The 12,786-nt window shown below is 55.5% G+C and overlaps 1 protein-coding gene across 1 annotated transcript in view; it reads left to right on the plus strand.

Moving 5' to 3' along the window:
- Positions 1-321: 321 nt before the first annotated feature.
- LOC122542273 (uncharacterized) overlaps positions 322-12,786 on the plus strand; it is a 28,601-nt gene continuing 16,136 nt past the window's right edge. The window contains exon 1 of the mRNA XM_087985013.1: positions 322-418. The gene's annotated coding sequence lies outside the window, so the exon portion shown is untranslated. The remainder of the gene's footprint in view (positions 419-12,786) is intronic.

The raw sequence follows: 12,786 nt of genomic DNA on the forward strand, positions 1-12,786 counted from the left end.
GATGCTGGACCCACGGAGCAGCAGAGAGGTGCTCATTTTAAATCTGAGAGAGGTAAAACTTTGTCAAGCCAGGTGATATGGGCCAAAGGCCGGTATATGGAGCTAGGCCTCACACAGGAGTAGAATGGTCCACTCCTGTTCCTGTTAGAACAAAGATCTGAGCAGATGTAAAACTCGGATTCCTGATGTTGTAACTGTCAAATCACACAGTTTGGATCGTGCATGGTCACAGCCCATCTGCATCTCCTGTCATCCACTGCCTTTGAGGGCAACTTTCACTTGCTGTTCTCGTTTTCAATATGAAACATCCAGCGTCCAAACCACATCCTCTCTGACCGTCACTGCGACATTACTGCATTATATCAGGACTGTCGGCTCCGACATCTCCACACTCGACAGGGCAAAGGTCCAGTCGCAGGTAAGATTGACCCTCTACCCCCCCCCGTGATCAAAGAACTAAAAACCGTCATTGTCACGCCATTAGAGTCAACTCCGAACAATCTCGGGGAGGTTGCGGAAAGGGGATATTCTAAAACGGGAGCAGGGATGAGGGGAGGCTTCAGTTTGTGTGGTGTAAGGGCAGAAGCTGGTATTGTTTCCTGAGAGTGGAGGAAGTGAAGGGAGATATCGGATCAGAGCGCATGCAAGGTTGGCAGGGGTGGAGGTTTCGATCGAGTCAGTCAGGTAGAAACCGGTCTCACTGCCGGTCACCAGAGGTGGACACAGATTGAGGAGAATCGGCAAAGGATATCAGTGTGTTGTTATTTGAAATAAATGAAGGGATCTTTCCAATGTAGAAGCGAAGGAGGAAAACATGGACAGAGCGGTCGGATTTAAATTGAATATTTTTTGTCACAGAAACACACAGGCTGAACAGGCTGGGGCTGTTTTCCCTACAGCATCGGAGGGGGTGACCTTATCGAGATTTATAAAATCATGAGGGGCATGGATAGGATAAATAGGCAAAGTCTTTTTCCCTGAGGTGGAGGAGTCCAGAGCTAGAGGGGAAAGATATAAAAGAGAGCTAATTCACACAGAGGGTGGTATGTGTATGGAATGAGCTGCCAGAGGATGTGATGGAGGCTGGTACAATTGCGACATTGAAGAGGCATTTGGATGGGTATATGAATAGGAAGGGTTTGGGGGGAATATGGGCCGGGTGCTGGTAGGTGGGACTAGATTGGGTTGGGATGTCGGGTTGGCATGGATGGGTTCGACCGAAGGGTCTGTTTCCTGTTTTCTATGAGAATAGAAACACAGCAAAGCAGTGGGGTTGGTTTGTAATTAAGACAGGACTGTAAATGAAGGCAATAGGTTTAGTTTGGCTACAAAACAGGGCTAGGGGAGACTAATTATTCGATACTGGATGAGCAGATGTGTCTTCCAGTCAAGTACTGGGAACATTGAATATGCTGGGTGGAATTTACTTTTTTTTTAGGAATCTTAACTTTTTGACTGACCAGGATGTTGCTGAGCTTTAGTTAACAAGAGATTTTAGATTAATATTGTGAAACATGAAAGGGTGCAAAAAAGATTTACAAGGATGTTGCCAGGGTTGGAGGGCTTGAGCAACAGGGAGTGACCGAACAGGCTGGGGCTGCTTTCCCTGGAGCGTCGGAGGTGAGGGGTGATGTTATAGAGGTTTATAAAATCATGGGCATGGATAGGGTAAATAGACAAGGTCTTTTCTCTGGATGGGGGAGTCCAGAAATAGAGGGGCATAGGTTTAGGGAGAAAGGGACCTAAGGGGCAACGTTTTCACGCAGAGGGTGGTACGTGTATGGAATGAGCTGCCAGAGGAAGTGGTGGAGGCTGGTACAATGACAACATTTAAAAGGCATCTGGATGGGGACATGAATAGGAAGGGTTTGGGGGGATATGGGCCAGGTGCTGGCAAATGGGACTAGATTAATTTAGGATATCTGGTCGGCATGGACGGGTTGGACCGAAGGGTCTGTTTCTGTGCTGTACATCTCTATGACTCTAAATGGGACTAGATTAATTTAGGATATCTGGTCGGCATGGACGGGTTGGACCGAAGGGTCTGTGCTGTACGTCTCTATGACTCTGTGAGCCCATGAATGGCCTATTTTCACTGGGGCAGAGGCATGATTAAGATGCACAAAGGTCTGAGGGACATAGATAGGATGGACAGGAAGAAATCTTTACCCTTGGTGAAGGGTAATGATGGCGGGCAGAGATTTCAGATAAGGGGAAGAAGATTTGGAAGAGACGTGATAAAACATTTTCTTTCTCTTTGAGTTGGTGGAAATCTGAAACTCACTACCTGTAAGGATGGAAGAAGCAGAAACCCTCTTAATATTGAAGGAGTATTTAAACGTATGCGTACAACGCCAGGGCAGACAAAGGGGTTGGGCCAAGTGCTGAGGTTAGGTAGTGGTCTTTGGTGCAGTTATAATGGGCCAAAGGGCCTTTTCCTGTGTTTGTCAGCCTCGAAGACTGTACGACAGGCAGCTGTGTCACTGGTACACCTTGGCATCACTGGCCTCGCATTGCAAATAGACAACCCACACCTCTGATACCATATCACTAAAGGCTTACAATGGGATGAGGGTAAAGTCACAGACGACAGCCTTCTGACTTGCTCCCCATTTTGAATTCAGTTGCCTGACTGTTTAGACATGGGGTTAAACCCCCCCCCACCCCACCCCGCCCCGCCCCGCTAACTTAAACCAGCAACACAGAAAGGATTCACCCCATGTGGGAATCTGTGAAAATTCGAGAGGCCAAGAATTATCCCAAAAGTCACTATTTAAAGTAAAAAAGTTAACAACTTTATTTTTTACGGTCTAACGGAGAATAATTAATGAGCAACTTTTTCCAACTCCTTTAGCTAAACCAATCTATTACCTTCACGTCTGATAAAAACTCCCGATTTATCAAATTCCTAAACTAGCCAGCGGTCGGATCTGCGCTTTGTCTCTCCCTCAGTAGATTTGCTCTCCAGGTCAGTGTCCATGTTTTATTTGGTGCAAACTCCTTCTCTGGACAGGTATCTCTCAGAGAGTCCCTCCCAGCAGGCTACACCTGATGGTCTGATGGATGTTCACCCACCCAGCAGGCTACACCTGATGGTCTGATGGATGTTCACCCACCCAGCAGGCTACACCTGATGGTCTGATGGATGTTCACCCACCCAGCAGGCTACACCTGATGGTCTGATGGATGTTCACCCACCCAGCAGGCTACACCTGATGGTCTGATGGATGTTCACCCACCCAGCAGGCTACACCTGATGGTCTGATGGATGTTCACCCACCCAGCAGGCTACACCTGATGGTCTGATGGATGTTCACCCACCCAGCAGGCTACACCTGATGGTCTGATGGATGTTCACCCACCCAGCAGGCTACACCTGATGGTCTGATGGATGTTCACCACCAACGGTTCAATTTGTTTAATATTTATACCCTAAAGCATTTACACCCCCTCCCTATCTCTGTCACCGCCCCAACCCCCTACCCTCTCCCTATCTCTGTCACCGCCCCAACCCCCTACCCTCTCCCTATCTCTGTCACCGCCCCAACCCCCTACCCTCTCCCTATCTCTGTCACCGCCCCAACCCCCTACCCTCTCCCTATCTCTGTCACCCCCTCCAGTCCCTACACCCCCTCCCTATCTCTGTCACCTCCTCCAGTCCCTACACCCCCTCCCTATCTCTGTCACCCCCTCCAGCCCCTACACCCCCTCCCTATCTCTGTCACCGCCCCAACCCCCTAACCCCTCCCTATCTCTGTCATCCCCTCCAGCCCCTACACCCCCTCCCTATCTCTGTCACCGCCCCAACCCCCTAACCCCTCCCTATCTCTGTCACCCCCTCCAGTCCCTACACCCCCTCCCTATCTCTGTCACCCCCTCCAGTCCCTACACCCTCTCCCTATCTCTGTCACCCCCTCCAGCCCCTACACCCCCTCCCTATCTCTGTCACCTCCTCCAGCCCCTACACCCCCTCCCTATCTCTGTCACCTCCTCCAGCCCCCTCCCTATCTCTGCCACCCCCTCCAGCCCCCTACACCCCCTCCCTATCTCTGTCACCCCCTCCAGTCCCTACACCCCCTCCCTATCTCTGTCACCTCCTCCAGCCCCCTCCCTATCTCTGCCACCCCCTCCAGCCCCCTACACCCCCTCCCTATCTCTGTCACCCCCTACACCCCCTCCCTATCTCTGTCACCGCCCCAACCCCCTAACCCCTCCCTATCTCTGTCACCCCCTCCAGCCCCCTACACCCCCTCCCTATCTCTGTCACCCCCTACACCCCCTCCCTATCTCTGCCACCCCCTCCAGCCCCCTACACCCCCTCCCTATCTCTGTCACCCCCTCCAGTCCCTACACCCCCTCCCTATCTCTGTCACCCCCTCCAGCCCCCTACACCCCCTCCCTATCTCTGTCACCCCCTCCAGCCCTCTACACTCTCTCCCTCCCTATCTCTGTCACCCCCCTCCAGCCCCCTACACTCCCCCCTCCCTATCTCTGTCACCTCCTCCAGCCCCTCCCTATCTCTGTTATCCGCTCCAGCCCCCTAACCCCTCCCTATCTCTGTCACCCCCTCCAGCCCCCTACACCCCCTCCCTATCTCTGTCGCCTTCTCCAGCCCCCTGCACCCCCTCCCTATCTCTGTCACCTCCTCCAGCCCCCTACACCCCCTCCCTATCTCTGTCACCCCCTCCAGCCCCCTACACCCCCTCCCTATCTCTGTCACCCCCTCCAGTCCCTACACCCCCTCCCTATCTCTGTCACCCCCTACACCCCCTCCCTATCTCTGTCACCGCCCCAACCCCCTAACCCCTCCCTATCTCTGTCACCCCCTCCAGCCCCCTACACCCCCTCCCTATCTCTGTCACCCCCTACACCCCCTCCCTATCTCTGCCACCCCCTCCAGCCCCCTACACCCCCTCCCTATCTCTGTCACCCCCTCCAGTCCCTACACCCCCTCCCTATCTCTGTCACCCCCTCCAGCCCCCTACACCCCCTCCCTATCTCTGTCACCCCCTCCAGCCCTCTACACTCTCTCCCTCCCTATCTCTGTCACCCCCCTCCAGCCCCCTACACTCCCCCCTCCCTATCTCTGTCACCTCCTCCAGCCCCTCCCTATCTCTGTTATCCCCTCCAGCCCCCTAACCCCTCCCTATCTCTGTCACCCCCTCCAGCCCCCTACACCCCCTCCCTATCTCTGTCACCCCCTCCAGCCCTCTACACTCTCTCCCTCCCTATCTCTGTCACCCCCCTCCAGCCCCCTACACTCCCCCCTCCCTATCTCTGTCACCTCCTCCAGCCCCTCCCTATCTCTGTTATCCCCTCCAGCCCCCTAACCCCTCCCTATCTCTGTCACCCCCTCCAGCCCCCTACACCCCCTCCCTATCTCTGTCGCCTTCTCCAGCCCCCTGCACCCCCTCCCTATCTCTGTCACCTCCTCCAGCCCCCTACACCCCCTCCCTATCTCTGTCACCCCCTCCAGCCCCCTACACCCCCTCCCTATCTCTGTCACCCCTTCCAGCCCCCTAACCCCTCCCTATCTCTGTCACCCTCTCCAGCCCCCTACTCCCCTCCCTATCTCTGTCACCCCCTCCAGCCCCTCCCTATCTCTGTTATCCCCTCCAGCCCCCTAACCCCTCCCTATCTCTGTCACCCCCTCCAGCCCCCTACACCCCCTCCCTATCTCTGTCGCCTTCTCCAGCCCCCTGCACCCCCTCCCTATCTCTGTCACCTCCTCCAGCCCCCTACACCCCCTCCCTATCTCTGTCACCCCCTCCAGCCCCCTACACCCCCTCCCTATCTCTGTCACCCCTTCCAGCCCCCTAACCCCTCCCTATCTCTGTCACCACCTCCAGCCCCCTACTCCCCTCCCTATCTCTGTCACCCCCTCCATCCACTACACCCCCTCCCTATCTCTGTCACTCACCCAGCCCCTACACCCCCTACCCACCTCTGTCACTCCCCCAGCCCTCTACACCCCCTCCCCATCTCTGTCACCTCCTCCAGTCCCTACACCCCCTCCCTATCTGTCAATCCCCCAGCCCTCTACAACCCCTCCCTATCTCTGTCACCTCCTCCAGCCCCCTACACCACCTACCTATCTCTGTCACCTCCTCCAGCCCCCTACACCCCCTCCCTATCTCTGTCACCCCCTTCAGCCCTACATCCCCTCCCTATCTCTGTCACCCCCTTCAGCCCCTACACAACCTCCCTATCTCTGTCACCTCCTCCAGCCCCTACACCCCACCTTCCTGTCTCTGTCACCTCCTCCAGCCCCTACACCCCCTCCCTATCTCTATTACCCCTTCAGCCCCTACACCCCCTCCCTATCTCTGTTGCCCTTCCAGTCCCTACACTCCTCTCTATATTTGTGACCTCCTCCAGCCCCAACACACCTCATTATCTCTGTAAACTCCAAGGAGTGACTAAGGATGTACAGGTTAGGGTGGATTGTCCATGCTAAATTGTGGGTTCTGGATTAATGGTGCTGGAAGAGTTCAGGCAGCATCCGAGGAGCAGTAAAATCGACGTTTCGGGCAAAAGCCCTTCATCAGGAAGAAAGGCAGAGAGCCTGAAGGGTGGAGAGATTTGTGAGAGGAGGGTGGGGGTGGGGAGAAAGTAGCATAGAGTACAATAGGTGAGTGGGGGAGAGGTGAAGGTGATAGGTCAGGGAGGAGGGTGGAGTGGATAGGTGAAAATCGTCCACATCTCGCACCTCCGCCCTCAGACCCCACCCCTCCAACCATATCAAGGACAGAACGCCCCTGGTGCTCACCTTCCACCCTACCAACCTTCACATAAACCAAATCATCCGCCGACATTTCCGCCACCTCCAAACAGACCCCACCACCAGGGATATATTTCCCTCCCCACCCCTTTCCGCCTTCCACAAAGACCGTTCCCTCCGTGACTACCTGGTCAGGTTCACGCCCCCCTACAACCCACCCTCCCATCCTGGCACTTTCCCCTGCCACCGCAGGAACTGTAAAACCTGTGCCCACACCTCCTCCCTCACCTCCATCCAAGGCCCTAAAGGAGCCTTCCACATCCATCAAAGTTTTACCTGCACATCCACTAATATCATTTATTGTATCCGTTGCTCCCGATGCGGTCTCCTCTACATTGGGGAGACTGGACGCCTCCTAGCAGAGCGCTTTAGGGAACATCTCCGGGACACCCGCACCAATCAACCACTCCGTCCCGTGGCCCAACATTTCAACTCCCCCTCTCACTCTGCCGAGGACATGGATGTCCTGGGCCTCCTTCAACGCCGCTCCCTCCATCCCCCTACACCCCCTCCCTATTTTTTATCTTATCTTCCTTATCTTCCGCCTCGGAACACTTCAACCCCAGGGCATCAATATGGACTTCAACAGTTTCCTCATTTCCCCTTCCCCCACCTCACCCTAGTTCCAAACTTCCAGCTCAGCAATGTCCCCATGACTTGTCCGACCTGCCTAGCTCCTTTTCCACCTATCCACTCCACCCTCCCCCCCAACCTATCACCTTCATCCCCTCACCCACTCACCTATTGTACTCTATGTACCTCTCGCTTATCTCTCCACCATTCAAGCTCACTGCCTTTATTCCTGATGAAGGGATTTTGCCCGAAACGTTGACTTTACTGCTCCTCAGATGCTGCTTGAGCTGCTGTGCTCTTCCAGCACCACTAATCCAGAATCTGGTTTCCAGCATCTGCAGTAATTGTTTTTACCATGATAAATTGTCCCATAGTGCCCAGGGATGTGCAGGTTAGGGTGGATTGGCCATGCTAAATTGTCCCATAGTGCCCAGGGATGTGCAGGTTAGGGTGGATTGGCCATGCTAAATTGTCCCATAGTGCCCAGGGATGTGCAGGTTAGGGTGGTTTGGCCATGCTAAATTGTCCCATAGTGCCCAGGGATGTGCAGGTTAGGGTGGATTGGCCATGCTAAATTGTCCCATAGTGCCCAGGGATGTGCAGGTTAGGGTGGATTGGCCATGCTAAATTGTCCCGTAGTGTCCAGGGATGTGCAGGTTAGGGTGGATTGGCCATGCTAAATTGTCCCATAGTGCCCAGGGATGCGCAGGTTAGGGTGGATTGGCCATGCTAAATTGTCATAGAGTCCAGGAATGTGCAGGTTAGGGTGGATTGGCCATGCTAAATTGTCCCTAGAGTCCAGGGATGTGCAGGTTAGGGTGGATTGGCCATGCTAAATTGTCCCATAGTGCCCAGGGATGTGCAGGTTGGGGTGGATCGGCCATGGGAAATGCAGGTTTGCAGGGAGAGAGTGGGCCCGGGAGAGATGTTGTTCGGAGGGTCAGTGTGGACTCGATGGGCCAAACAGCCGTCTTCCACACTGTAAGGATTCTATATGATTTGCCTGGTTGGCATGGAATACAATGCTTTTCTCTGGATCTCATTAACATGTGACAATAATAAATCACATCAAATCAAACCTCAGAACCACTCCTTATTTCTGTAACCATCTCCAGCATCTACTGTATACCTTTCCCTACCCCGGAACTTCCTGCAGCCCATGCACCTCTCCCTATCTTTGTAACCTCCTACAGCTCCTACTCTCCTCCCTATCTCTGTAGGCGAAAGTGAGGCGCTGCAGATGCTGGAGATCAGATTGAAGAGTGTGGTGTTGGAAAAGCACAGCAGGTCAGGCAGCATCCGAGGGGCATAAGCCCTTCATCAGGAAGAGGCTTGTGGGCTGAGAGATAAATGGGAGGGAGGTGGAGCTGGGGGGGAAGTAACTGGGAAAGTGATAGGTGATAAAGGTAAGGGAGAAGGTGATAGGTTAGAGGAGGGAGTGACGGACAGGTCCGGAAGGTGATGCTGAGTTGGAGGCTTGGGACTGGGATAATGTGGGGGGTGGTGGGGGGGGGCGGAATGAGGAAGCTGTTGAAATCCATATTGATCCCGTGTGGTTGCAGGGTCACAAGGCAGAAGATGAGGCGTTCCTCCTCCAGGTGCCGGGTGGTAATGGTTTGGCAGTGGAGGAGGCCTATCTCTGTCGCCTCCTCCACCCCCATACGCTCTCCCAATCCCTGTAATCACACTCCAGCTCTCCACCCATCACTATCTCTGTAGCCTCCTCCAGAGTTAACACCCCTCCCCTATCCCTCCATCCCTCTCCCGTCTCTCTGTAACCTCCGTCCGTCTGGGATTGATACAGATCTTCAGGGAGAGAATGGGACAGTGCAATTGGTTTGAGGATGGATACAGGGTTGTGATCAGACAGCAGGGCAATAGGATTAGTTTGGGGATTTTTACAGGGTCCTGAGCCAAAGTGTTTAATTCCTCACTGGCCAGCGATCAGAGTAACTGGGAGAGAGAGCGAACGTAGCTCCACGTTTCAAGAAAGGGAGGTGTGATAGCATTAGAGAACTCACATCAGTGGTCGGGAAACAAATGGAATATATTCTGAGGGAGAAGGCAGGGTTTGTCCAGGGATAGTTAGCATTGTTTTGTCAGAAGAAGGTCATGTCTGATAAATCTGCTTGAACATAGAACATAGAAAAGTACAGCACAGAACAGGCCCTTCGGCCCACAATGTTGTGCTGAGACTTAATCCTAATGTAAAATATAGTAACTTAACCTACACACCCCTCAACTCACTGCTATCCATGTACATGTCCAGCAGTCGCTTAAATGTCCCTAATGACTTCGCTTCCACTAGCACCGCTGAAGGGGGTGACCGGGAGTGTAGATAAGGGTACTGCAGTTGATGTAGTCTTCTTAGAGTTCAGCAAGGCCATTGACACATTCCCACACGGGAGAAGGTGAGAGCACAGGGGAATTTGGCAAGATGACTCCAAAATTGGCATCGTGACGGGAGACAGAGGGTGGTGGTAGAAGGCTGTTTGTGTGCCTGGAGCCTGGTGCTCCGCTGCTTTCTATGGGGAGGGGGGGGGGGTCAATGCCGAACCCCTTATCGCTCATGATATAGGATGAGAATGAGGGGGATGATCAATAGGTTTGCAGATAACACAGATTGTCGGGTGGTTGACAGCGAGGAGAAAGGACTTAGGTTCCGGGAGGAGACAGACGGATAGGGCAGGTAGCATTTAAATACCAAGACAGAGATAGGTGGGGGGGGGGGGGTGTAGGGGGCTGGAGGGGGTGACAGAGATAAGGAGGGGATGTAGGGCTGGAGGGAGTGACAGAGATAGGGAGGGGGTGTAGGGGGCTGGAGGGGGTGAGAGAGATAGGGAGGGGGTGACAGAGATAGGGAGGGGGTGTAGGGGGCTGGAGGGGGTGACAGAGATGGGGAGAGGGTGTAGGGGGCTGGAGGGGGTGAGAGAGATAGGGAGGGGGGTGTAGGGGGCTGGAGGGGGTGACAGAGATGGGGAGAGGGTGTAGGGGGCTGGAGGGGGTGACAGAGATAGGGAGGGGATGTAGGGCTGGAGGGGGTAACAGAGATAGGGAGGGGATGTAGGGGGCTGCAGGGGGTGAGAGAGATAGGGAGGGGGTGAAGGGGGCTGGAGGGGGTGACAGAGATGGGGAGGGGGTGTAGGGGGCTGGAGGGGGTGAGAGAGATAGGGAGGGGGTGAAGGGGGCTGGAGGGGGTGACAGAGATAGGGAGGGGGTGTAGGGGGCTGCAGGGGGTGAGAGAGATAGGGAGGGGGTGAAGGGGGCTGGAGGGGGTGACAGAGATGGGGAGGGGGTGTAGGGGGCTGGAGGGGGTGACAGAGATAGGGAGGGGGTGTAGGGGGCTGGAGGGGGTGACAGAGATAGGGAGGGGGTGTAGGGGGCGGGAGGGGGTGACAGAGACAGGGAGGGGGTATAGGGGCGAGAGGGGGTGACAGAGATAGGGAGGGGTTGTAGTGGGCTGGAGGGGGTGACAGAGATAGGGAGGGGGTGTAGGGGGATGGAGGGGGTGACAGAGATATGGAGGGGGTGACAGAGATAGGGAAGGGGTGTAGGGGGCTGGAGGGGGTGACAGAGATATGGAGGGTGTGACAGAGATAGGGAGGGGATGTAGGGGGCTGGAGGGGGTGACAAAGATATGGAGGGTGTGACAGAGATAGGGAGGGGATGTAGGGGGCTGGAGGGGGTGACAGAGATAGGGAGGGGGTGTAGGGGGATGGAGGGGGTGACAGAGATATGGAGGGGGTGACAGAGATAGGGAGGGGGTGTAGGGGGCTGGAGGGGGTGACAAAGATATGGAGGGTGTGACAGAGATAGGGAGGGGATGTAGGGGGCTGGAGGGGGTGACAGAGATAGGGAGGGGGTGTAGGGGGCTGGAGGGGGTGACAGAGATATGGAGGGTGTGACAGAGATAGGGAGGGGGTGTAGGGGGCTGGAGGGGGTGACAGAGATAGGGAGGGGCTGTAGGGGGTTGCAGAGATAGGGAGGGGTGTAGGGGGCTGGAGGGAGTGACAGAGATAGGGAGGGGGTGTAGGGGGCTGGAGGGGGTGACAGAGAAAGGGAGGGGGTATTGGGGGATGGAGGGGGTGACAGAGATAGGGACGGGGTATTGGGGGATGGAGGGGGTGACTGAGATAGGGAGGGGGTGTAGGGGGCTAGAGGGGGTGACAGAGGTAGGCAGGTGGTGTAGGGGGATGGAGGGGGTGACTGAGATAGGGAGGGGGTATTGGGGGATGGAGGGGGTGACAGAGATAGGGACGGGGTATTGGGGGATGGAGGGGGTGACTGAGATAGGGAGGGGGTGTAGGGGATGGAGGGGGTGACAGAGATAGGGAGGGGAAGTAGGGGGATGGAGGGGGTGACAGAGATAGGGAGGGGGTGTAGGGGGATGGGGGGGGTGACAGAGATAGGGAGGGGAAGTAGGGGGATGGAGGGGGTGACTGAGATAGGGAGGGGGTGTAGGGGGATTTAGGGGGTGACTGAGATAGGGAGGGGGTGTAGGGCCTGGAGGGGGTGACAGAGATAGGGAGGGGGTGTATGGGGCTAGAGGGGGTGACAGAGATAGGCAGGGGGTGTAGGGGCTGGAGGGGGTGACAGAGATAGGGAGGGGAAGTAGGGGGATGGAGGGGGTGACTGAGATAGGGAGGGGGTGTAGGGGGCTAGAGGGGGTGACAGAGATAGGGAGGGGGTGTAGGGGGATTTAGGGGGTGACTGAGATAGGGAGGGGGTGTAGGGCCTGGAGGGGGTGACAGAGATAGGGAGGGGGTATATGGGGCTAGAGGGGGTGACAGAGATAGGGAGGGGGTATTGGGGGATGGAGGGGGTGACTGAGATAGGGAGGGGGTGTAGGGGGCTAGAGGGGGTGACAGAGGTAGGCAGGTGGTGTAGGGGGATGGAGGGGGTGACTGAGATAGGGAGGGGGTATTGGGGGATGGAGGGGGTGACAGAGATAGGGAGGGGGTGTAGGGGGATGGAGGGGGTGACTGAGATAGGGACGGGGTATTGGGGGATGGAGGGGGTGACTGAGATATGGAGGGGGTATTGGGGGATGGAGGGGGTGACTGAGATAGGGAGGGGGTATTGGGGGATGGAGGGGGTGACTGAGATAGGGAGGGGAAGTAGGGGGATGGAGGGGGTGACAGAGATAGGGACACAAGGGAGTACTCAGCGAACACTTGCACACTGGGACGTTTGAAGGAACATGGGTCCTGGGGAATGCTTGTTCCCATCCCTAAATGAGAGAGGGCAGGGTTGTCAAGGAGAGACACTTTCTCAGTCAAGGCCTAGATTGGAAAGAACTGAAAGCTTACTTTGGCGCTATATAGGAGTTTGGTTTGACCATGGCTGAAGGGCTGCGTGCAACTCCGTTCGCCGCATAGTAGGAAGGGTGTGATTATACTGGGGGGGGGGGGGCGGAGAGATTCACATTTAAG

This window comes from Chiloscyllium plagiosum, unplaced genomic scaffold, assembly GCF_037043375.1.
Source record: "Chiloscyllium plagiosum isolate Xiang-an unplaced genomic scaffold, Cpla_swu_hap1 HiC_scaffold_50, whole genome shotgun sequence".
Lineage (NCBI taxonomy): Eukaryota > Metazoa > Chordata > Chondrichthyes > Orectolobiformes > Hemiscylliidae > Chiloscyllium > Chiloscyllium plagiosum.